The sequence below is a fragment of the Varroa destructor genome, unplaced genomic scaffold (genome assembly GCF_002443255.2).
Source record: "Varroa destructor unplaced genomic scaffold, Vdes_3.0 BEIS01000003.1, whole genome shotgun sequence".
NCBI classification, from domain to species: domain Eukaryota; kingdom Metazoa; phylum Arthropoda; class Arachnida; order Mesostigmata; family Varroidae; genus Varroa; species Varroa destructor.
The window spans coordinates 3,728,811-3,752,664 of record NW_019211456.1 but is presented as its reverse complement, the minus strand read 5'-3'; the positions used below and the strand labels follow the sequence as shown (position 1 = coordinate 3,752,664).

The 23,854-nt window shown below is 40.3% G+C and overlaps 1 long non-coding RNA gene across 1 annotated transcript; it reads right to left on the bottom strand.

The window, feature by feature from the left end:
• Positions 1-11,018: 11,018 nt before the first annotated feature.
• On the bottom strand, positions 11,019-15,033 carry LOC111247074 (uncharacterized). The gene is made up of 2 exons (XR_002671950.2): positions 14,900-15,033; positions 11,019-12,827 (listed from the first exon to the last, which is right to left on the bottom strand). It is a non-coding gene; the product is annotated as an uncharacterized LOC111247074 (long non-coding RNA).
• Positions 15,034-23,854: the final 8,821 nt, after the last annotated feature.

Sequence of the window (23,854 nt, the reverse complement as noted above, 5' to 3'; positions counted from 1 at the left end):
ATGTTTTGTTAAAATGTCTCGTCGATCCTAACAGGATAGGTTGCATCCTCTCTGTCCAGGCTTTTCTTGGGATATGGTAGGTCAGTCAGGCTAATAACAAATCGCAGAACAACTTTTATGTCAAGGACGTTCCAGGACATAATACAGCAGAAATGGATACAACACGTATGAAATTGATACCGTACCCCCAAGCAGGAACACCGATGCAAAAAGGTAAATCAAATATAGTAGTTTAAGAATTGCGTACACGTTTTAAGAGCCTGGAATGTAACAGCTGGGCATATCAGTTGTTGAAACAAGACGTACATATCAACCACGCTCCATCAAGTATCACAGAAAAAGCATCGTTCAGAACCTTCTATAATAATTTACCTAGAAGAGATAGTTTTTTCGTAGCTATCGTCAAACAACAGACGAAATACTTTTATGTAATGTGTTAAGATTCTGAACGCTAAGCGAATGGGCGAGAGAATTCCTATACGAGGCTGGGTATGACGTCGTGGTGCAGGATTGCCCCTGATGACAAAGAAACTCACGGAACCGCAAGTGAGGTTCCGAAAGCCAATGGTTATAATGAAAATGAGTTCTACGTGAGATCTGAAGGATCGCGGATTTAAAAGCTGAGCAAAGCTACACAAATAATACATACAAATAATAAATACAGTTTCAACTAGTCGAGTCTTTGAGATTGTCAAAGCAAAAGATGCAAGTCTCACCGAAGATGAGGGCACTCGAGACGAAATAGGTTGAAAGAGATTGGCCTTGAACCATAACAGCGAAGCAGGGATGCGAGTGAACGGACCTAAGTAGCGACCAGCAAGGATCAGGCCAGACCATCGTGGTGCGAGCGAAGGCTAAATGTGAAGATCGACGAGGACAACACGAGTGACTGAAACACTCGAGGATTAAGTTCCGAAGTAAAGAATATAGTAGTGCAATTATCACGACAGTTATAACGCTGAACTGCTCTCACAAAGAAGCAGAGCGAAAAAAAAAAACAAGAGGTTTTTGGCACAGTCTATCACCAAACAAAAAGATCTGAAGTAAACGTTGATCATGTGAAGCGCAGTATCTGACATGTCAAGATGCACTAGAAAATTATATGTATATATATAAGCGTAATCGAGACATATATATATTTATTTCTTCGAGACATATATGATTCCAGCTGCTAATTTATAGAATTGTAAATTTCTAGCTGTCTTTATCACGCCGAAAATTCTGAGGGCTGATTTATGCATATGCACGTGAAGAATGCCGAAAACAGATAATAATCTGTATTTGTTGCCAATTTTTGTTTAATTATCAAACTAATTTTGTTTTAATTATCCAAACTTACATGAATTGTGGAAGAAGTTCCTTAAAACTAATCTATCGATTAGCCAGTCAACTGGACCGTATTATATACCCACCGCTTGTTCAAACCGGAAAAACACTAATTGTAACTATAGATATATATATATATATATACATGATATCCTAAAAATCTACACACTGTTTCAGTGATCATAACTTTTTAACTGTTTTTCCTTTTAAAGTACAAGCAATTGAAAATAGTAAGGGTGGATCAAGACTAACACTACAGAATAGGGAATTAAAATTTGGCTTAATAGCAGAAATATTCTCAACATTCAGAAACTAAAACGTCTAATTTGTAAAAAAGATATGAAAAGTTTGAAAAAGACGAACTTTCGATGATGAATGGTTCGCTCTTCAGAACGGACTTTAAGTTCCATATGAAGGATCCAGGTGTATCTGAATAGCGGCTGTCAATTTTAGACAACAAAGGAAGCTTCTTGTCTTAGCAGAAGACCGTCTCGAATGTAGATATTGCATGATAGCTGATCTCTGCCAAAATTCCAAAAAAAAAGTGCACTGTTTTCTAAGTCTGTAAGTTCTAAGAAGAACTGGCTTCCTTCTGGTTTTAAGAACAGCGAGCAAATGCGTGACTGCCAGGGCAAGCAGCCCGCTAAAATTTATCCGAACTTAAATGCCTCACCCTCTGTATATGTATATAGAAACGTTTCGAGCACTGCGTCTAAGCATGGCTTCAGGCGCGGATACGCGCTGTGCTCGAGGAGCTTCATTATGTTGAGAATTCGCTTAGAATTGTATCAGAAATGACTCACTATTGTGGGACTGCGTCGTCGAATTAGAGAACCATGAGAGATCGTCTAACCAAGTTATGGTCAACAGAAAAATTAAGCTTCGAAATAGTTTTCTCGCAGGAAAACGTTAGCGCTGAAGAATTACATAAGTCTTCGGATTGAAATGCACGACTTCGCTGCTACTGCTGCTGCTGTATTAAATTCTTACAATATTTTATCCGAAGGATATTAAATAGCGTCCGTATTTCATTCTATTAGGAGAAATATAGGCTTTGGAAAACCGCCAATGCTTAAATAATAGCTACAACGGCACACTGTGAAGGAATTTTAACGATTTAATTTCAACTTGCTAATGTTAATCAAAAGACTCTCCAAAAATTCTAGAAGTAGCCGTGATAGCTTAATGGGTAACTATTTGTAACTAACTAATAGAACCAGATAGTGGTTTAGGTTGGTTTCCGGGCATAGACACGCTTCGTCCCGGGCTTAGAAGTTACTCGTGTGTTAAAATTCGAAATTGGGTACTGGACGTAGCATCGGAAACATGGAATGGATAGGCAAGTGAAACGATCGAAAGAAAAAAGTTTTGTATTGCACAAATTATCACACTGCTCAAATCTATATGCGAGAAACAATGCCAGCAGCTAAAATGTAGAGGTGGTAATAATAAGCGCATGGACAATATAACGGCAGTCGATCATAGGCGTTGGTTCGTATAGCTAGCTGAGAAACCAACAAATCCAAATTAAAGATTAAATGACTGTAGGTATGTTTTGCGGAAACAATATTCGCAAATTTTTCTCATGCTGAGCCATTATTAATATGTAGTAGTTTTTTTTTTCTTTTTTTTTATAACAGACTACATCACTGTAACAACAGATACAAATCCTCTCTGTAGAAAGGAGCCCTCGCGAAGCAGCACGAAAGGCCCTGGCACTTTGCCTATCGTATAGCCGGCTTTAATCAAATCATGCGTGAACTTTAAAAGATCCCTAAAATTCGGTTCGTAGCCCCTTCCTTCGTCAGCTCCCCGGAGACCGATAACAATTTTCACTCAAATAACCTGTGTTCCTGTTCGTTGACGACACTATTAGCTCTCAAACATTCTACTTGCTCTTTTCAAGGTTCTATGTACCGTATAAAAATTTGCACAATCCTTGTGCAGTCTTGCTCGCAGTCCTTAAACCTGACCTTGATAATTGGTCTTCCGATTTACTGTGCATATTCAGATACTCGCCCGTTCATCCTACGACAGGCCAAGCATCCGCATTTGCTACTTGCCTAATTTGTCTTGCTGACCCAAGTAAACAATATGGCTATAATTATAACACAGTCGGTTTGATAATATAGATTCCTCACGGATACTGAAACGTTCACACATGCTGCATTATAAATGCGAAAGTTTTATGGCTTTCTTTTCTATTGCTAGCCGACGTCACAATCGCGGAAAGGCTGCCCTTTTCACATACGACCATACGCTAGCTAAAAGTAATTGACACTTGCGCTCCTCGAAAATTGCTACCAAATTTTTAGCCAAGGCTGAAACCAAATGGGTTGTAGTCCCTCCCTTGACCTCTACGGTTGCCCTCCATAAACAAACACTTGTGTTGGCTGTGCAGCGAAGAGTCTCGCCATCTGTTAGATCCTGCCCTCTGCACCTAAAAGATAGCTCTAAATCACCCATTCCTTGCTTGTTTCGAATGGCAAGGACAAAAATCGAGAAAGACTGCTTCTATTTCGATGACTAAGCCAATAGCGTGATGTATATTTTCACGCTCAAATCACTCTCACTCTGCAAAGCGACCAACCGTTCGCGTGTCCTTGAAAAAAGGAAGCTGGAACGTCAAGTCCACGACCAGCGCTAACGAGAAGGAAGTAAAAAATGTGAACTTCCGAAAAAGCTTCCGCCTTTGATGAACATTGGTGATCGAATTATGGTTTCGCAGTAATAATACATATTGGCTTGTTCGTTCGATTTTATTCTGCTGCCTTCCATTGACTAAAGGCGTTCCATCGTCCGACAAATATGGCGCCTTAAATAAAAATATCTGCTGTTATGTACGATCTGCCGGCGGCTATAAGTGCTTTGCTCTTCCCATTTCTCTCAGCTACTGCGAGAGTATGTGCGAAGAAATCCAACTTACTTGTGAGACTGACGCTAGCTTGTAGAGGTATTATGGAAAGCTTTATATCAGCTATGGTGCTTGCTGCACAGATAAATGTACTTTAAAGGAACATATGCGTTCAGCTATGCACATCTATTTTTTAGCTAAGTAGACTCATAAAAGCAATACTGAGACACAGTTAGTACTGACTCGTTTAGTTGCTGTACCGGAGGCTTTCTACGATTACATTAAGTTAGCACTTTTGAAAAGCTGTCCTGAGGAGGTTCGTCCGAAGTTTGCATCCATGGATGTAACTCTAACGTATTCACGATCTTATCTGGTAGAGCATAATAGAACTGTGATAAGTAAACGTATAATCGTTGAGCTTGTTTTGATAGCTCCTTTCAGAGTATTTGATTGAAATTGCTAATTACAGCATAAAATTATTTGAAGACCTGATTTAGTCTCAGAATAGAGGAATCTTCCAAAGTTGAAGGCGCTATCAACAGGGAAGCACACATATATGTTACCGCATAATGTGTTTGATCTGTCAAATAGGGAAAGCAGTCAAAGTACAACACGCTATATCGTACGCTCATTCATATCTAATGACTAATAATGCCCTCATCGGAACAAAAAGATTACTAGACTAGGTTTTTAGCCGGCAGTGATCTGCACCGTTCTTTCTTTGGCATGGACCTCCCGTTACGCTGTGAATCAGCTTTTTCTACAGCCGTACACTTCTCTACGAGCCGATACAGTATCAATTCGGTGTAATCCAAAAAATGTATGACCTGGGTAGGGACTTGCCCAACGGGTATAGCTGATCTACGTTCGAATCCCTAAAATGACGCGCTGTTGTTCGCCATGACGAGTTATTGCAGAAGGAGCTGGGCCTTTAAGCTACTAGGAGCAACGAATGAACGGACGTCCGCGAGAACAAGCAGCCCATCAACATGTGTACAGGCGGAGCTTTCGAGGACTTATTTCTACTGTGTTTTCTAATCGCTGTGTGTGTGTGTGTGTCTAATACTGTGTTTGTCTTTTTGACTCTTACTCCTTAATGCTGAAGCTAAATGTCTTTTAATCATAAAGGTCATACCACAATTATTACCAATGCGGCCGTAAAGTCAAACTGATCTGATTTCTTAGTTTATTATAAAGGACAAAACTCATGCCTATAATGACAATGATAATAGCAACGCTTTTTAGGCTTCATCAACTTTGCTGTAAGACAGCATTTAAAAGTGGTAATTTTATTATAATGCTTCGGTTTTAGCTCGTTAACGACCTTAAAATTTTGGCATAAAAAAACGGCTTCTTACGTGTTTTTCTAATATGGCGACTATTTGCCCCACATTGAATGTGAGCGTATGGCCTTCATTATAGGGTCTGTGTTTGCAGTGATGCCTGGTGGGAAGTAATGACTTCATTTTTTTAAACAAATTCTTCTTTTACAAACGAACCAATAAGCCATAGAAGACAGGTTTTTGCATTAGGTGTTTCGAGCTCTAGTCATCCTAAAGTAATCATTCATTGTGATAATAGGTATAATGAATTTACGAACGCCTATGTATCCTGGGGCACAGTGTCCTCGTAGAATCGGAACTCAAAAGTACTTTTTAATGTTTAAGTTCTCTTACATGCCTTCGATATGTCCCCGATTTATAATTTAGATTGTGAGCTTATCAGCAGCTTAAACTAGACCCATATTGCTTCAGACAAGCGTATGGAAACCAATTTGGATCGAGTTATTTTTAGGCTATGTTTTAGAATCTACTTTACCAGTAATATGGCTACCCATAATCCCAAAGACTTGCATAGATAATAATAATCCATCATCTATAGAACGACAGCTGGCAGACTGGATGGTGGGCGGATGCTGGGGAGTAGGGAATGTGGTACGTATTGATGTGTGCACGTAATACAATAACAGGGAATTCGAACAAAAGTTCATAATCTAATCAGTTAATCGGGACCCATTTCGTTCAAGGCTAGCGTATCGTCAAAGAGCCTTTTCCACTAAACAATAGGATTCGCTATCATCAATACGCGACCTGCAGTCTAAGCCGGCAGCCTAACCGGTTATTATAAGTTCCTGTCCGATCAGCATCATCATCGTCGTCATCACGCGCTGTTGTACGGCAGCTCGAGGCCTGTCGCCGACCAGGGCATTCTGGCACTCGGCTACTATTCCCTGCTCTTCTGGTGATCGGTCATTCTTCTATGGAAAGCATTCACATGTGCTTTATATCCCCTTCGACAACATAGAAGCCATCTCAAGCTTTTGCTGAACTTCTTCAAAATCGTCTTTGACAAACGCATAATTCTCAGGCAATGCACTTTTTCTTTGTCGTACAAGATGCTCGAGATTTACTTTTCGAAAAAAATAAAGTATGGCATGAAAGGCAAGAAACTGTTCAAGCGAATGCTTTTTGCAGTTCGAAGTTCCACTAAGACGCCCGCAGTGGTGATTAAGCCAGATCGACTTGTCTTAAATAAAGTTTCGATGACACACGATTTCACCTGAACCACTTTATGCCACATCCATACATATGTTTGTACGTATTAATGATTTTACTTGTATTACTCACAGACTTTACGAATCGCTAGCTATGTTGGCAGCAAGACAAAGCTTCGCAGCACTAGATCTTCATCACGTGCTCCTTTTTCTGCTAAATGCGAAAACTTGAAACAGGGTTTACGTACTTGACGTTCTGTCATTAAAAAAGCAGTTCACATAAATTGCGAATACAGCTTTTAGTGGGTCTCCCAATCAAAACGAGAACAGAACGTTATTCTAGGACTTTTGGCCAAGTTAGAAACATCACTGAGGACCGGCTAGTTGCTAGGCCTCAAGTTTCGAAGTTTACGTCCGGTGTTGTCCTTAGAGATTTCATCAGACAGCTGGCTCCGAGCATGAAATGAAGTCCGTCTGTGCTCGAGTTCGAACCTACACACAACGTGTCCCTAAGATCAGTGAGAAACTATGTAATCCGCTAGTCCATCACGGAAACTGATATTTAATAAGCCTTACACCCTTAAACTAACAAGCGGATATATAATCAACAAAAACTAAGTGCTGTAAAATTCGATAACCTCAATAGATTTCATAGGCTCTGTATTGTTTGTTGTGTTGGGCTAAATCTGTCCATCTTCCGTGGATTGCACAGCATGGAAGTGACACTTAATTACTGATCATTCTAACTGAAATAGTATTCCTTATCTGGAAGTAAGTAGGAATCAAAACAAACTAACCAATACTTATAGCGGATGATTTTTTTCGGGAGAAAACTAAGCCCTACGTTGGGTTTTTACAATTTTTTTTTTAATGTTTTTAACACATCGTCGTCTAGTTTCATAAGAGATTCGCCAAAGCTTCCCACTAATTAGAGATTCTCGTATAAAATGTGTGGCCTTTCTACGCCACGATAGCAAAGGAAGTTAAGAGCCTGTTACGTCAGGGCAGATTAAATGATAGTGAAGCGTTGGACTCTTGTCAATAGCGGCGCAACCTCCAGCATTGTATATCTAGTACCCATCATTTACATCAAGTTGTTAAGAAGGTTGCCATATTTTATATTGGAATTGCAAAACGATGATTGGACCCTATTCGCTGTGCGAACAGGTTGAAACGAGTGAGAGAGAGGAGAGACATCCTCCTAGCGAGTTGATGCTACCTGTCAATTTTTCACTTAAAGATGTTACACTTCGGAGGGCGTTGCGACGTATGTTCTGTTCAGACGTATACGTGTCTGCGTTCGTTATTAACTAAGGTTACTCATCGCTCAGTGGGCAACAACACTATATTGCCATCAGCGAAGTTAGCGTTTATAACCTCCATCTCACCTGGCTAAGGACACAATGCGAATCAGAGTTCAATACGATTGCCCACCCACCCACCCACACATACATACGCACACGAATGATCGCCCTCTTGCGTGGAACAGACAAGGGCTGCTGGAGCGGCCGCCGTGTAATGGATAATATCTATACTGTGAGGACCTAGTTCTGCGCCTAGATAAATCGAGGGTTCTTTTTCTTGGTGTAGTGGCATAATGCGATTTCTTTTCTCTCCCACAATGGCATGCGTCAAAATAACGTGTATCATATATTAGGACTGGGGAAGTTTAATGTAAGAAGCATACAATACATGCTGGCGCTATCGAGCCTTTTATCATAGCTTACAGTATGTCGTTTTTCCTCTGCTTATCACTAGCTATGTAAAAGCTTATCATATTCCTGCTTGAGTCAATCAAAAAAGTCTGCGGCATATCATGTCGTTAACGCTCCCGCCGATACGTACTACCACTGGTTATCTTCTTCTTCGAAGCGAATACCCACAAACAGACGCAAATATAGCGACAGTTTCGGAAATAGAAGACGGCGCGTGGTTACTCACAATTATTATTCTTATTATATATCTGTATACGTCCTATGTGCTAGTGAGTCTCTAAGTATGCGTACATGTCATCTCCGTCTGTAAGCGCTTGCTCGCTATTAAGAACATTTAGCCATTTTTTTTTATCGGGACATCGTTAACCGACGGTACAACGATGCAGTGTCTACCGTACAGTAGTATTATCGTCCGTGTCATGCCAGGAAGAAGGGCATCCATTTGACAGGATGGAAAGGTGTACTGGGATGCCCTCTCTAGGTACGGTTATGGTGTAGGGCGTTTGGCCCGACGAAGACTGCTAGCAGAGGTCCAAGGTCCAAGCAAAAGGAAAAGGAGCGTTGGCCTAGCTTGTCCTCCTACTACAAAAGAGAAGAACAAGAGACAAGAACCATACCGAGGGCGCGCGTCGTCCTAATGTGTCCATACTGGAGAAGGAAAATGAGAGCCTTATTTGGCTAGATATGAGCGAGCACTGGCGATAATGTCAGCTGTAGTTGCTTCTTACGGCCTGACTGCATAACGCTGCTGTGTATACCAACAAAAGTGATAGGTAGCTCAATGGACAGAGTATGCTTGTTCATCTATATTTTATATACATGTTGTGAATAGAGAAACGATATCGAGGTGCATCGGGAAGGCATTACTTCGGTTTACGCTACGGTTACTCTGTTTCTCCTGATGTACATACGAAATACCTTAGTGATACGAGCATGCATATGTAATTAAATTGCCTACGTACACGGGGTTCGAACAATGCTATATGTAAAGTGCATGTTAAATTTTTGTACAGCATCGACCGGCTCCCAAGAATACCTTGACCAACCAGAACTACAATTTGCTACGATCACCCCCATTACATCTTTTTAGTTTCATTATTTTATGTCTATTTTATTAACTAGATGTCAAACATATAACGTTAGGTGTAGGTTACGTAAGGAAACATATCTGCGACTTGCAGCGAGATCCGTTATACTTGTGTAAACCAAATAGCGTGTAATGTCAATAAGACAAATGAAATTATTTTTTATCTGCAGACCTATGTGTGCATAGCCTTAATTTAATCGCCGATGGCCGATTCGATTAAGATTAACAGGCGATTAGGACACGCAAGCGCGCTTTATATGACTTTATGCGGTTTCTTGAATGGACACTCAGGACACACACAGGACAAACACGTCATACAGTTCTAGCGAAAAAAAAACACACTAAAATGGTCCTGGCTATAAAGAAACCCTTTGAAGACCTGGGATCAACTAGCCAGCCAGGCCGACCAAGATCCTATCCATCCACTTAGGCACTGTCAACGCCTTGTTCCCGTCGAAAAGCCTGTAATTGACAATTAACATTTATTCAGCAATATCTAATCCATTTGTACAGAAAGAAATTAAAATTTACTTCATTCGAAGCGTGAATCTTATCGAGAGATCAGTGTGGTTTCGATACATCAGCATCGATACACGATTTTATTAATTTAATTTTTTCAAAAATAATCGTCCTTAATAAATACGGTACGCTCACTTTGTTAAGACGCTTATCTTGTTGCTTTCGCTCTATATGTTCACTTTATGTGTTAAATTCTGCATCACTATATAATGTTCCATTTTTTTCCTGTAAGGTAAATAGCAAGATTTTTTACAACTGGGACAGTTTTCTATGAGGATGGCTCATCAAATTCTTATACGCTGTTAAAAACGGTGATGAGAGCGCGATGCCGTATAATTTGCGTCCTTTTACCGATCATATTGTAACAGCCTTACTGTATACAGCCAATATTGTAAAAAGTCATATTTTAGGCTATTCTACCAGTGGCCCATTTCTCCGTCCTACCATAGTTATGACCTTGTCCGTTTTCTTCATGTATATCTTGCGAGCTTTGAGAGCAGTCGCCAAACTGGTATTTGTTATAATAGCGGTATGTTAGACCAGTCTTTAAATCGCCCAAATTCAATAAGCGCGTATGAAAAATGACATTTGAGTCATTTTTAAAAGTGAACCCTTATTTTCTAGTTACTAATGTTAACTAATCTTTTGCCTTTTATTATTAATAAGTTATCATTATATGTATAATGTAAAAGATGCCGATGTATGCCGATGCCTGTCCAATACCATATGAGAAACTGGTGTAAATTTACTACATCGCTTTTTACACTCAATTTTACATGAATTGATCGCCGTAACATGTGCTGTGTTCCAGCAGATCTATAGGTTCTATAAGTACTAACAACAGTTTCGTAAGAACATAGAACAAGGGCATTACGGCACCTTTCTGTGACAAACGTGCTTTCTCTATGAGTAATGTGTTTTATTTAAAACACGTCTAACCATTACCAATTTACAGATCCCTATCCGAGACAAGAGTCGTGCTCCTTCAGACTGTCATAACCGTTAAAATGTAATGAAATGGTATAAACATAAAATCATGTGTCTTAATTTATTATAATTTATATACTTTATGTAGGTAATCGTTATTATTAGTTCTGTTTTATAGCGTCCAGGTTAATTACGTGGATTTACATAGGAAATACGGAGGCGAAATTTTCGTTCACTATTACGATCTTCACTATAGGCTGTAGCTACACCTCTGCCAAAAGATCTTGTCGTTTCAACCTTAAAATTACTTCAATATGTCAACTTAGCCAGTATGTTTACTTATTAAAAAGAATCTTTATTTAACCTATTATTTAATTTAGATCTATAACCGCACCCCTTGACGCCTGCGGTACCTGTAGGCTCGAGTTTATCCGGTACGTAATACTGAACGCCTGTCTTACCAAAATTTCTGGATTGGTCCTTCCCAGGTTGTTCACACGAACTAATTTATGTCTCGTCCATTAACAACAAAACGTAGTAGAAACCCTTTGGTCCTGCTTTTTTTTTGTACTTTTGCAAACATCAATAAGGCATCAGAATAATTAAACGTTACCATTTAACTGAACCAATAATACGCAGTCCTCGAAATGATTGATCCGAGGAATAGCAAGTAGAATCTTAGAGCCTATGCTTAGTGCATTCCCACGTTGAATCACAGAATTTGGAGCCGCTTTAATAAAAATATTTGGTTCTATAATTGATTAATAAACTCAAGCTATAAATACGTACACGACATGAATAGTGCCAGACAAGTAAAAGTTTCGTTAGGGCTCGTTACGTTCTCCGCTGGACAGCTATGATGGGTCGGCATAGATGCGTGTATATTCAACGAACACGTAATTACTGTCGACCAGTTAATGTTAACCAATCGAGACAGATTCCTTGCACTTTTTTCCCTGCACAAATAGCCATGAGGCTCAAATCACCCTATCAGAAAAAATAGTACAACAAGTAACAGATTTGTCTGGGAATGCAAGCCTTCTATGACAAAAGCCGTCTGCAAGAGCTAGTCTTCATTCTGTCTAGAGTATATTTTGGAAGTTAAACGCTTGCAGTCTGCATTCGGAGTCTTTCACTTTAGATGTTCAACTGGCGCCATCAAGCCCACCCGTAGTTGCCGTATGTGGGGTTACGTGGGGTGAGAATGACAACCAACAAAAGGTGTAAATAAGGTAAGTACGTCTCACAATGTCGGAATCCACTTTGTGCAGCTGCGTCGAAGCGAAACGTAGACACGTTGGCTGGTATTTCCTTTGGGAGCGGTTTGCGGGTTTCGCGTGGTCCCATCCTTTGTAAAAATGCGAAATCTTTTGGGTCAAGAGAACAACTTTAAACGGATTGCCCCACTTTCTCAAGCACACGGCAAAGCGAGCACGTACAAACAAACAGGCCACGTTCGCTGTACGATACGGAATTGCTTACACTAGCAACAACACTAGCTCGTGAAGGCTCGTGAAAAGGCGCGCATCCTAACGTCCGGTGGTCGACTGGCTTATCACTGAAGCCATAGAGCGAAATGGGGCGTCTACACTTGACGACGCCGGAGTGCTAAATAGAGCGAAGATGCGGAGAAACTGCGCGTATCTATCTGCGATAGACGGTGAAGGGATCGAAGGGATAGCACCGTACGCCACCTGTTTGCGTTTATAGCTAGGTACGCGTTCGAGATAAGGGCATGCGTCTGCGTTTTCGAAACGCAACAGTCAAATCACCGGCTCAGTAGGATGATCTCTATTTTTTCATTTTTCGTTTGAATGTCACGATAGGACCTAAACGAGGAGCACATTCGTTGAGTACAAGATTGAATCCGCAGAAGATGGCCTAGGATGGGTTCGCAACCGAGTCCTACGGAAAAAGTATATCAGTTAGTCTTCCAATTTAGTCCTTACCTCTACTTAGATTATATGCAATAATGTTATAATATAACATTCTTGCTATATATATATATATATATAAGATTCATCGTGATAACATTATTCATACCGTTTTCCTAATATTGAGGCCGAGTGACTGTGTACATTCAACATATGTGGTAATGAACTGCAGCGCAGATCGGCTTACTTTCAGGGTCTGTGAACATCCCGCCTGAAATATTTTTTTTTGCATATACTACGCAGACGCTCTGGTACATAATTATCCTATTAGTTTCTGCAATTGATACTAATCTCTCTGGTCTGAAGTTGATTTTATGCACATGCCCTATTTATCTGGAGGGGGCTGCCTCTTGCGCTGATATCCTTTGCCTATCTTGTGAACTGAAACGATTATACTATTATAAATTTTAATTCAAATGCCCTTTTCGCCTATGATAACACAACAAAATAAGGTTATATCCATTAGCTTCGCACGCTGGATCGTTTGCGTCAAAATCGTCATTAGCGCTTGCTACAGCATCGAGAGGAAACGTGATTACGAATTCTTCATTTAGATTAAATAATATGGTACGTTTACGGATGAAGATAAACATAGAACTTTCGATAACCTATTGCAGTTACCTCGCGGCAATTTTTCTTTATTCTAGTTCACAGCCTTATTATTAAAAATGCTGTTCTTCTCAGTGAGCTTGATTCGTAGCGTGCGATCTTTCTGCTTGACAAAGTCAAGATATTGCTGGTTAAACTTGTCGATGAAAGGGACGGAAGTCACTGCTTTAAGCCCCATGATCGGCATCACTGTATATTTAATGAATTCCAAAAAAAAGTTCAGCATATAGTATCAGCAATAGGGTGCAATTTTGTTGCGGACGGTCTGTACAATCCGTTGGCTTGAACGTCAAAGCGGAACGATCACAATTAAAATGAATATTGAAAAAACACTCGTAAGAAACGGCACATTAGGAAAATTAAAGACAATAATAGTCTGCGTCAGTTTTCAATTGTTAATGTAAATTGTTTTATAGGTTTGTTGGAAAAACTCCAGCCACAGTGGTTACAACAAAGATCAACAATGGCTAGATTTTCTAGCGCGGACAATACCGTAGAAGACTTACCCACAACACTGATCACTAAGCGCGTTAAAAATAGTAAAATACGTAACATATAATAACTATTTATTAGCTGTACATATGTACACACACAAGTGAAACAAAAGTTTCCTGACTCTATATATATACGAAACAAATTGGGAAACATTGGAGAGGTGTTTGTCGTAACGGGCTTGCATGGGTCGTGGTACTAGCCAATCCAATTGTTCGTCTAAGAAAACAACAGACTCGTCTTGACGTCGTTTTCAGAGCTTGAACGAAGGTGAGCCATTATCTAATCATAACGCCCTGGATGCATCCTCACCAACGTTATAAACATCTTGAGTCAACCCAGATCAACAGTCTACTGTGTTCGCGGTCGAAAAGCACACGGCAAAGGAAAAATGGTGAAGATTCAATAATATGATAGTTCTCGTCCGAAAGGATAATTGGAAAAACGTTTCCGTTTTAACTAAAAAAAAATAAGTGAAGCCATTTGATATGAGTTGATGTGTGATATCGCGGATTGTCTGCGGAAACCTCAGGTATCTGTCATGTATGGTAAAAGTCAGACAGATGCCCTCTGAAGACAATAAAGCTAGTAGATTTGACCGGTTCTGAGCGCTTCAAGAACGAAGAGGCAGGTTGTGTTCGAGGCTTCTCCGTCGGTAGATCCTCGATGCAAAAATGGACGGTGGAAATGATCGTCAGCTTGTTCACAATCGAATAAATGTGCCTATTGTGGATAGTGGTAAAGAGAGCTAAAGTTTCTATACATCTTTCAATGGAATCGCTACTGCAGCATCTTACACAGGTCGATTAATGCAGTATCGGCTGCTTAGGAACGCAAACTCTTTATAGGATGAGCATATATCGATACAACCTTCAAAGTTAAACATCAGAAAAAGACTTTAATATAGATACCTTGTATATATATATATATAGCCCAACATACCGTATAGTTCGACTGTAGACTTGCGCGTTAAGGGTTGTGGTTTTTTTGAATGCCTACATCATTACTATTTCGTTGTCGCTACTTTTTAGTAACTCCGCTTCCATAATTCACTCAGTTTACGCGGATCCAATCCCGCTTTCCCATTAAAATCTCTCGATAATAATGCTGCCATGTTATAATTATCTCATCAGCTTGTTCTAATATTTGATTTATGCTACACACGAGTTTACATAAACTACGGCTTAATTGCGGATAGATACTTCTATATGAATCCGGTTGCAGTTCATTGATTATTACGTTGCACCCCCCTAATCACAGTGGCCATATTTCTACGATCGAGTACATTCCGTAGTTTGCACAAACGAGCCCATTGCCTAGTACATCTATTCTATATCCTGTTCCTGCAGCGACTAATTGTCCTGCCGGAATAAATGTCCCAATAAGTTGATTACTCTGTTGCAGTATACTTATCAATACTATGCATGTAACCTGCTGCTTGCAGAAGCTGAGCTTGATTTTGAAATCACTAATATAAACCGAACAAATTTTATCTTATTTAGCTTCAAAAATAGAGTGCACACGGCGCCAGGTTGATGCCTTTTCTCATTCCTGTTTACAGGCTTTCCTCATCCCTCACTGGAACGTGATTCCAATCTCAGTATCCCCTACACTCGAGTTTTCCGTCCAGTATTGCCGTTAATCATTGCATGAGACGGCTCGTTCCCACCACGAAACAGAGTCTTTCTATGCCCGGGTTCTAACCTAGACCACAGCGCGTCCTTAAGACTTGGATGCAAACACATTACCCACTATTATACCAATAGCAATACCCTACTGCACATACGCCGTTTCAATTAATCATATTACCCGCAAGAAATTATTGATACAATTGAGACGTATTATTCCTCATTGTAATGGTGTTATTTTATCGAATCACTTAATCATTAAACCAAAGCGGTGTTACGTGTTCTAGGAGAGTAAGGAATAATTCCCAGCAAGACGTCAAACGGCAAAATCCAAGGACGAACCTAAATAATTCACAGTTCATTAACTCTGAACCGTTTTCCATCAAACAATAACATGGCCAAAACATAGAGAATAAAATCCTGCGAATACGGTGTTGCTTCCATTTTAACGAACGACTTTTGATAAATTCGTGAAGAGACATTGAGAAAACTGCAAAAAACGACGCATTAAAATTACGCCTTAGGAGAAAAGGATTTTCCTCTCGAAGAAAAAGTATCCATTCATGTAATGCGCACATTTTCCGAAAATAAAACTCAGTTGAGGCTAAGTGGCCTATTCAACGAGGTCAGACAGATTAGCTGGACTTGCAGGCTTTATGTTAGATTAGGGCCTGCTGTACACTATACACCAATAGTTATCTCATCGCAGGTACACGTTGTTACAATTATATTGATCTGTTTGAATTTGATTCGTGTTATACGTAGCTAAATATAAGCTATGGGTTGATTGCGGGCCTATAGCTATGATATCTTAGCTTTTAGCATATCTCTAGACAATGATTATGGAGCTGTATAAGTACCCTCTTTTCTGAGTGTATGAGGAATGGGGACCCGTATCGAAATCGAGTGCGGTATATACTAGTATAGACATTACGGCTAGGTTATTGATCCTATTAAAGCTTTTCTTTCTTTTTATTACTTTCTTTCTCATAATAACAAATTGCATATATTAACCTAAGTGAAAATATAATGAACATCTAGTAGGTTCATCTAGTTCCTAGGACGTCATCAGGTTTTTTAATATGTTTATTTTTTTTTGTTTGTTAATAAATGGTTAATGTGTATATATATATATATATACTGTATCCAGAAAAGATATATATGAATAAATATATAATATGTAACGTTAACTCTGTTTCCGAAACTCTACCTTCGAAATAATTAAAAAAAATAGTGATAAAAATGTACATAAAATTCCTTCATATTTTAGCATGTTTTTGGAATCATGAGATACTTTTTGTACAAGTTACAAGATATATACGAGGTACGAGACACAAGTTTGCTTAAGAAAGCAGTTAATTTTCGTCTTATTGTTGCATAGGTAAGCCACGAACATACGAAAATACGACCCACAAACTTTTTACTACTTTCTACCTAAACAGGTGACATAGCATGTATTGCATTCTTATTTAGCTTGTCGACCCAGCCTTTTTGTTGAGGTCAAAAAAAGGAACCCTTAAACAACCATTACCTGAGCTGCTCAATCTTAGGATATTTATTTCCATTTGGAAAACGCAAATTTTGGATTGAGCTCATCGAAAGCTTCCGATAGAAATTACGAAATAGGCTTTTATATAGACTTCTAGGTAAAGCAAAATCGTCCGTTCAAGGACCACCCGTTTGGTTTTGGGTCCTCTTTTGACGCTGGACTATTTATTTTAGCTGTATAAAAGAATGTATTGCCTTCGTACTTAGCCCGTCAGTATCTTTGGTATGATTGGTGTGGAACGAGTCACCTCTAACAAAATGATACTTAATTTTTCAGGGACTATTTTTAATACAATTTATTACGCTAAAATGTATGCTAGATCAGCCGCTTTTACCTTTCTATTGGCACTTATCAGAAGTTCGCTCAAAAAACTTCTTGGAACAGGTTTCTGCCCCCGTTACTTTATGGTCGAAACAGACCCAACAACGGGTTTTTTTCTCTTTTCACTGCGAAGTGTCAATTTTAAGTAAAGGAGAATATGCTGTATTTCTATTTATTTATTTTATTCATTACCTATTGCTCGGCATCAAAAATGGGCACATTATGTAAGACTTTATTTCTTTTAATTAATTTTTGGCATTCTTTTCCAAAAAAAAGCAGCTGTCATTAAAATAAATATTTTTTTATTAACAGTCACTAGAAAATCGCTCAAAACCATTCTATGTTCCGTATTTGAACATTACCCTTTTTTCCAACTTTTTTTCCCAGTAGACTTATGAAATATCATTGTGACAGTATACCATCGTTTAGCAACGTGCTCCATGGCCACGCACTCAGAAAAATGCGCACCAGCCATTCAGATCACGGTGCCCTTTTCAAAATCATGCTATATCACACTTTCATTCTAATGTTACATAAATAAACCGATAAGATTTTTAGTCTTCTTCACGAGAAAATGTCCGCCGCCTCAATTTTCTAATTTAGAATGCTCGCTCTGAAACTGATGTCGTGTCTTCTTGTTATGTCACTGTCGTCACACAGTGAAAAGAGGTATAGAGACTTGCTTAGCTCATGTGGAGCTTTGGGAAGTATGAAAAAATCACCCCTACCATTTCTAAACAAAAATTTCCAGTTGGTGCCGAACATTTGGATACAGGAATATGCATAAAATTTCCAAAGAACACGGCGGAAGCTGTCAGTTGGTGCCCCCCAAAAATACCCTCTCTACGTATACCTCTACGCATCTAACGGCCGTTTTAAAAAAAGAATTTCACTAAAGTATAGATGACATCAGCTCGCTTAACATTTCCATGCACATGTATAAAAAAAGTTCTTATAAAAACCCTAAAGAAAAAATTTTAAAAACTTATACCATGGTCGAACAGATACCACCACCGATAAAAGGATTTGACCCGCGTTGCATCCAGCTAAATACAATTTCTAATTCGATCGCAGATATATTCCCTGATAGTTATTTTGACATAACTTGTTTGAGAGCGAGTTCTGTTACCTAATCCCTCTGTTTCCTGAATTCCCTTTTCGGCATTTCTGAATTCAGTAAATCTGTTCGTAACATTCATCTTGTCACACTTCGATATGTTCCCCTGGAACGTTTTGCCACCACACGGCATTTATCTCATGTACCTGGTCTTTACTTGACCTTTTTCACCATCTAATAAACTTCATTTGTTAATGTTGCAATCAGCGTAGCGTCCACCAGATTATACATCAACGACTACCCTGCGTCACCAAGCCAGTTCCACCTTTGGAGTTACGTTATTGGCCTGCTCTAGCAGGAACGAAATTGGTTTTGAGTTTTGCGTCCGGTATCGCCGTTAGATCAAACGGCAGCGCGAGTCTTTCTATCCATGTCCGGGTTCGAGCCCAGGTGGTCCCTAAAGTTTGCAGTCAAATACGTGACCCACTAAGCTATCACAACGACAGAACCAGCGAAGCATAAACTCTACTTCGATTACTTTTGTAGTAATTGCGTTACGTCTTTTTTTCAGATCCTGCATCACCGAATCGGAGTGTTTCGTTATAGTAAATCTATTTGTTTGATTCGGTCAATTTGTTAGCGACAAACCCTCTCGTTCTTCTGTTCCGACTATAGCTATCATGTCAATGTGCTTTAATATTTGATTCTTGTTATACTCAGCTTGAGCCCTGCCATATTAATTCACTCATCTTGTAGCTATCCGAGAGCAGTAATCGTATTCCATTATCTTTACTCGCATTATTTTCGAGCACTTACTCCATAACCCTGGTTTAATAATTAAGTTTTTCACTAAAGGCCCCTAATTTAATCGATTCGTGTCCGTTTTGGTATAGGCTATAGGTTTCTGGCCTCCTAAGTAAACGTCATATGAATGAACTTTTTGGAGTCGTCGGCGATTTAACAAGACGTTTCGACGGAATACGTAACATTAGCGCTCCGAAGTATATCCGACAAAAAGGAAACGTATGCAAATTGGACTTGTCAACATTTATTATGTAAATCGAACAGTTCTGTTTCAACCTACTCAAAAGTAACTTTATATTCACCTTTTAACTTGGATGGATGGGTGCCTTTGTGGCTGAAATCCCGGACGCAGGAAATATTCTATCGTATCTTCGTAAGGATCCTATATTTAATTACAGGTTATTTTACAGATGAAACGATCAACTTACAGATTATTTGTGCAATTGAAGTAATGTTTTCAAAGTTTGTTCTCTAATAGCGAAGTTTTCAAGGTTTCTTATTTTGAAATCGACTTGTATTACCCTTTCAAACGTACCGTTCTCTTATCGCTTTATTCATTACTGTTTTTCAACCCTAAATATACCAATAGAGCACTACTATCCAGTGAGATAGAAAAACGTACAGGCAATAACATTCCTCTGAGGGTAGCGTTAGCGAACCCTAGAACAATTTGCGTCAGGTTATTGGAAAACGGGTGTAATTAAGCCGATTGAGTCATTCAACAGAAGTCAAACAGTGCGTGATCGTAGCTGGTAAGAACTACTAGACGTTTAGACTGACGGACAGTCCTATCACACTCTCGTAAGCATAGCCAATCATTAACCCTTCACCCCGTAGGTGAGTGCAGATTTCGGGAATTGGTTCTTGTTCATGATATTTCGCCTGATATTAAGTAAAATACAAGTGGTACAGCAGCGAACGCCTATAAATAAGAATACATCCCAAGACAATTCGGGATTTTCGCTGAACTTTTATTAGCCACTGATTTGGCAATGGGTCAGTGGGCAAGCCATCGCTCGCCGACCAGCGAGGTGCGCGCAAGCTCCTTTTCAAGTCACACGAGCCTTGCGCGTGTGCGTGGCATCACCAATACATGTTTAACATACTATGGCGTGATTAACGTAAGCAGCAGAAGGATCAATCAACAATGAACAACAGCAAAACACGGGAAGTCGGCTAACGGAAATACCCCGTTGACCCAATGGCGTAACCCATCGTCGGCTGGCTTTCTAAGATAAAGTATACAAAAAAGACGAATTTTCCCCGCAAGCTGGAGGCAAAGATGTGTAGTGTGAACGTCGTGGCACTGCATAACAGTGCTATAAGAGGGCTAAAAGAGGGAATCGAAGTTCTCGACAACGCTGTGCTAATGTACCCGTATTTTTGCGGATTACCGCCGTAGGGCAACGTGCTTGGGTTTATTGCGTGGCTTCCTTTTAGCCAATACGGTGGTCCCGGACGCTGGCGTTAGCATCACAAGGCTTTACCATGGCCATACCACATCACCCTAGCTGCTGCCGTCCGCGTTGATACAAATGCTGCTGGTGAGAACATTATATCATTCGCCCGCCTCGTATAGGTCTTAAACTGCTGATCCAAGTTTTAATACCATTGAGTACCTTGAATACGTCACCTGGAAGCTCCAAGCAACGTGGAACAAACTCTTGAACTTTTAAATTGCGGTAAAAAAAAGTACTTTTTTAAAAAGTACTTCGGGTACTGATAGGCTCCTTGTATTAATTAGGTTGTTAGGTCAATTGATCTGTTCCCTGAGGATCAACTATAGTAACTTCGTGTTGTAGCAGCTCGATAAGAGTTATGAATAATAAGCCACCAAGTGACATCAACGAATTATAGCGCATCTGTGCGGTGTACGGGCAGTGAAGTCTGTGCGCGACATTAAAATTCTTCACACGATCACATTTAAGAGGTAGCACTACAGGCGTTAAACGTCGACCAAGCTTAGTTCGTCCAGATCATTTCAAGCCATCGTGCCCTCAGCTGTACCAAGACAGCTGATCTGTAAATATGTTGACTCCATCCGTAGGAATGAATTGTAAGGCGCCAACGGCATAATCGATCCAGCTGGTACTGTGATAAACGGTGAGTGTTCAGCTGCGAGTGCAGGCAGGCAACGGTACAATGGTAGACAATCCACCAAGAGCATTTCCTTTTTACACACTCGTCACAATCCCGGTATTCTTCGTATCCTTGACATAGCGAAGATAAGGATCATTTAAAACAAAGCCTTCAGATACCGTGTAAAGCGCCAATTACCAAGTCGAGCCCCGGCTTCAAAACACGATTTTACTACCATTAATAAACAGCAACGAACTGTGCTAGGGCGTAAGGAGAAGCGCTTCATGTCCTTTCGTGTAAAGCACTTCGACCGGAAGACATATCGTGTCTGAGAGGTCTGTCAGATCCGTGCCCATTATACAGCGATGCGTGTACCAGGTGAAATCACAATTAACACATTGTTGCCTGTTGTTATTACTGCTGCCACGAAATTTCTAATATCGAACCCACGATTAGGTGTTGCCCAAACACATGCGCTCGTTGACAACAAACACAAACCAGACCATTTCTGTCGTGCCAATCAGCATACAATCGTCGTACTACAAGATCGTTGCCAAACGTTGGCGCCACTAACTTCAAATCGATCGGCCCGCACTTCACCAGTCTAGCAAGATCCTGCTGTTCAACGGTTTCTACTGTATAATTGCCTATCATATCAGTTACATCTTTGTCCTACAAACTCAAATATGCCATTCGCTTTTGCATAGTCCACTCGTCAGCCCTTACTCACTGGTATGATACCGAGATAATGATATTTGTTCGCGAAGAAGAATACGCTGAAAAAATCATAAACTTTTATCTTTTGGACAGGAATTGGCAAGACGGGATTTACGATACGCCACATTACCAGATCGATAGTAGAGACAAGTGGCAAATTCTATTTCACCGTTGTGCGTTTGTCCAGGGTCACACGTCTCTTAATGCACATCTCCTCCTGGATCTGAGTATCAACCCGGGAGCTGCCATTTTGTTAATGAATTTTTGATTCCACCGTGTGATCGCCTCAGAGAAAATCCCCCGCGCTTACATAGTGATCAACTTAGCCGCTGCCGCCGATCGTCGCTATTTTTGTCTTTCGTGACTGAGCACCGAGGGGTCAGGTTATCATGATCATTAGCATGTGTGCCGTAGTACGCTTTGTAATTTCGATCTTCGACCCTTCCGAGTAGTTCGTCCAGTGCATTTTTCCGTTCGTGGAAGTTCCTGCAGCAGGATGTGGGCGACTACTCTCGAGTGGGATAACTTGTTGCCAAAGTCCCGTTTTGCAGGTAATGGACAGTAGAGGTCCAGCGTCTGCGTGACATCCTGCTGACTCGATACTGCTGCCAGGTGAGAAAGCTAGTCACTGCGTATGATATACGTGTATTGGACGATACATACGAAACTGCGTACGTTGTTGCTGCTGCTGCCTCTTTGCAGTTTTGTTATGCCGATGGCACTTGTGACCACGTCTTGGTAACGTCAAAGTCCTGCCTCGCCCCATGCAAGACCGTCGCGTTACCTCGTTTCGAATTGATGGCAGTGTTTATATAGCACGCCTAAGACGCTTCATTCTGAAGCGACTCATAGTCAAAATTAACCACGCATTTCAGTCGCCTATTTCAGGTGCATGCATGACTAACCATGCAAACAGAAATAGTTCATCTAGAATGCGACAACATATGCTTTCGTAGAAAAGATATCACTTACCAGGTCCGTAAGCAGACCCGAGAATCAACGACCACCCTACACATTTGGCTCAATTACTGTTGTAATTGAACAACCTTTTGTCGCCGCTTCGGTACAGAGGCCTTGAAGGTGTTCTTCTAGTGATGAATTAGTACACACCATTTGTCATTGGGCCCATACCAGCCAGTGCCACCAATACCTGCCCTAAGGCACTTTGTCCGATCGAGTCATCGGAAATACTTTCAGGGAAGAAACAGTGGAAACAACTGGAAACGGCGACCGCCCTACCTCGGCAAGTCCCCATTTGCTTCTAACGCTTTGTTCATCGATGAGGGCAAGAAGCTGCTAAAGGTATCAAGCCCTTTAGCCTATAACCCACAGGCAACGTATGAGTTACCCCATTTGAGTTAAGCTCTGATTATTTCGCATAATAGGTTCTTTTACCCTTTCGAGGTTAATACGATTTTTTACACGGTACGGTGATCATTTTAGCGTAAGAGAGGTTGGCAGATAGTTGGGGCTGTGCTGTTCCATAGTGTTACTTCTGGCGGGGCACATGGCGCGATGTCCGATGGGAATCAAGCACGCTTACCGTTTTGACGAAAGCCCCATACATATTTAGCGGCATCGATTTCTGTTCTATGTGCCCGCTGTTCGAAGATTATTTGAGGCGTATATTGTGCTGTTCGCGTGCGCTAGAAGTACTGCTATTTATTTAAAGCTCGTTTCACCCATTTTGACATCGGAGACTCAGCTCGTGATCCGACAATCTTTGTCTCCGAACTCTGGCT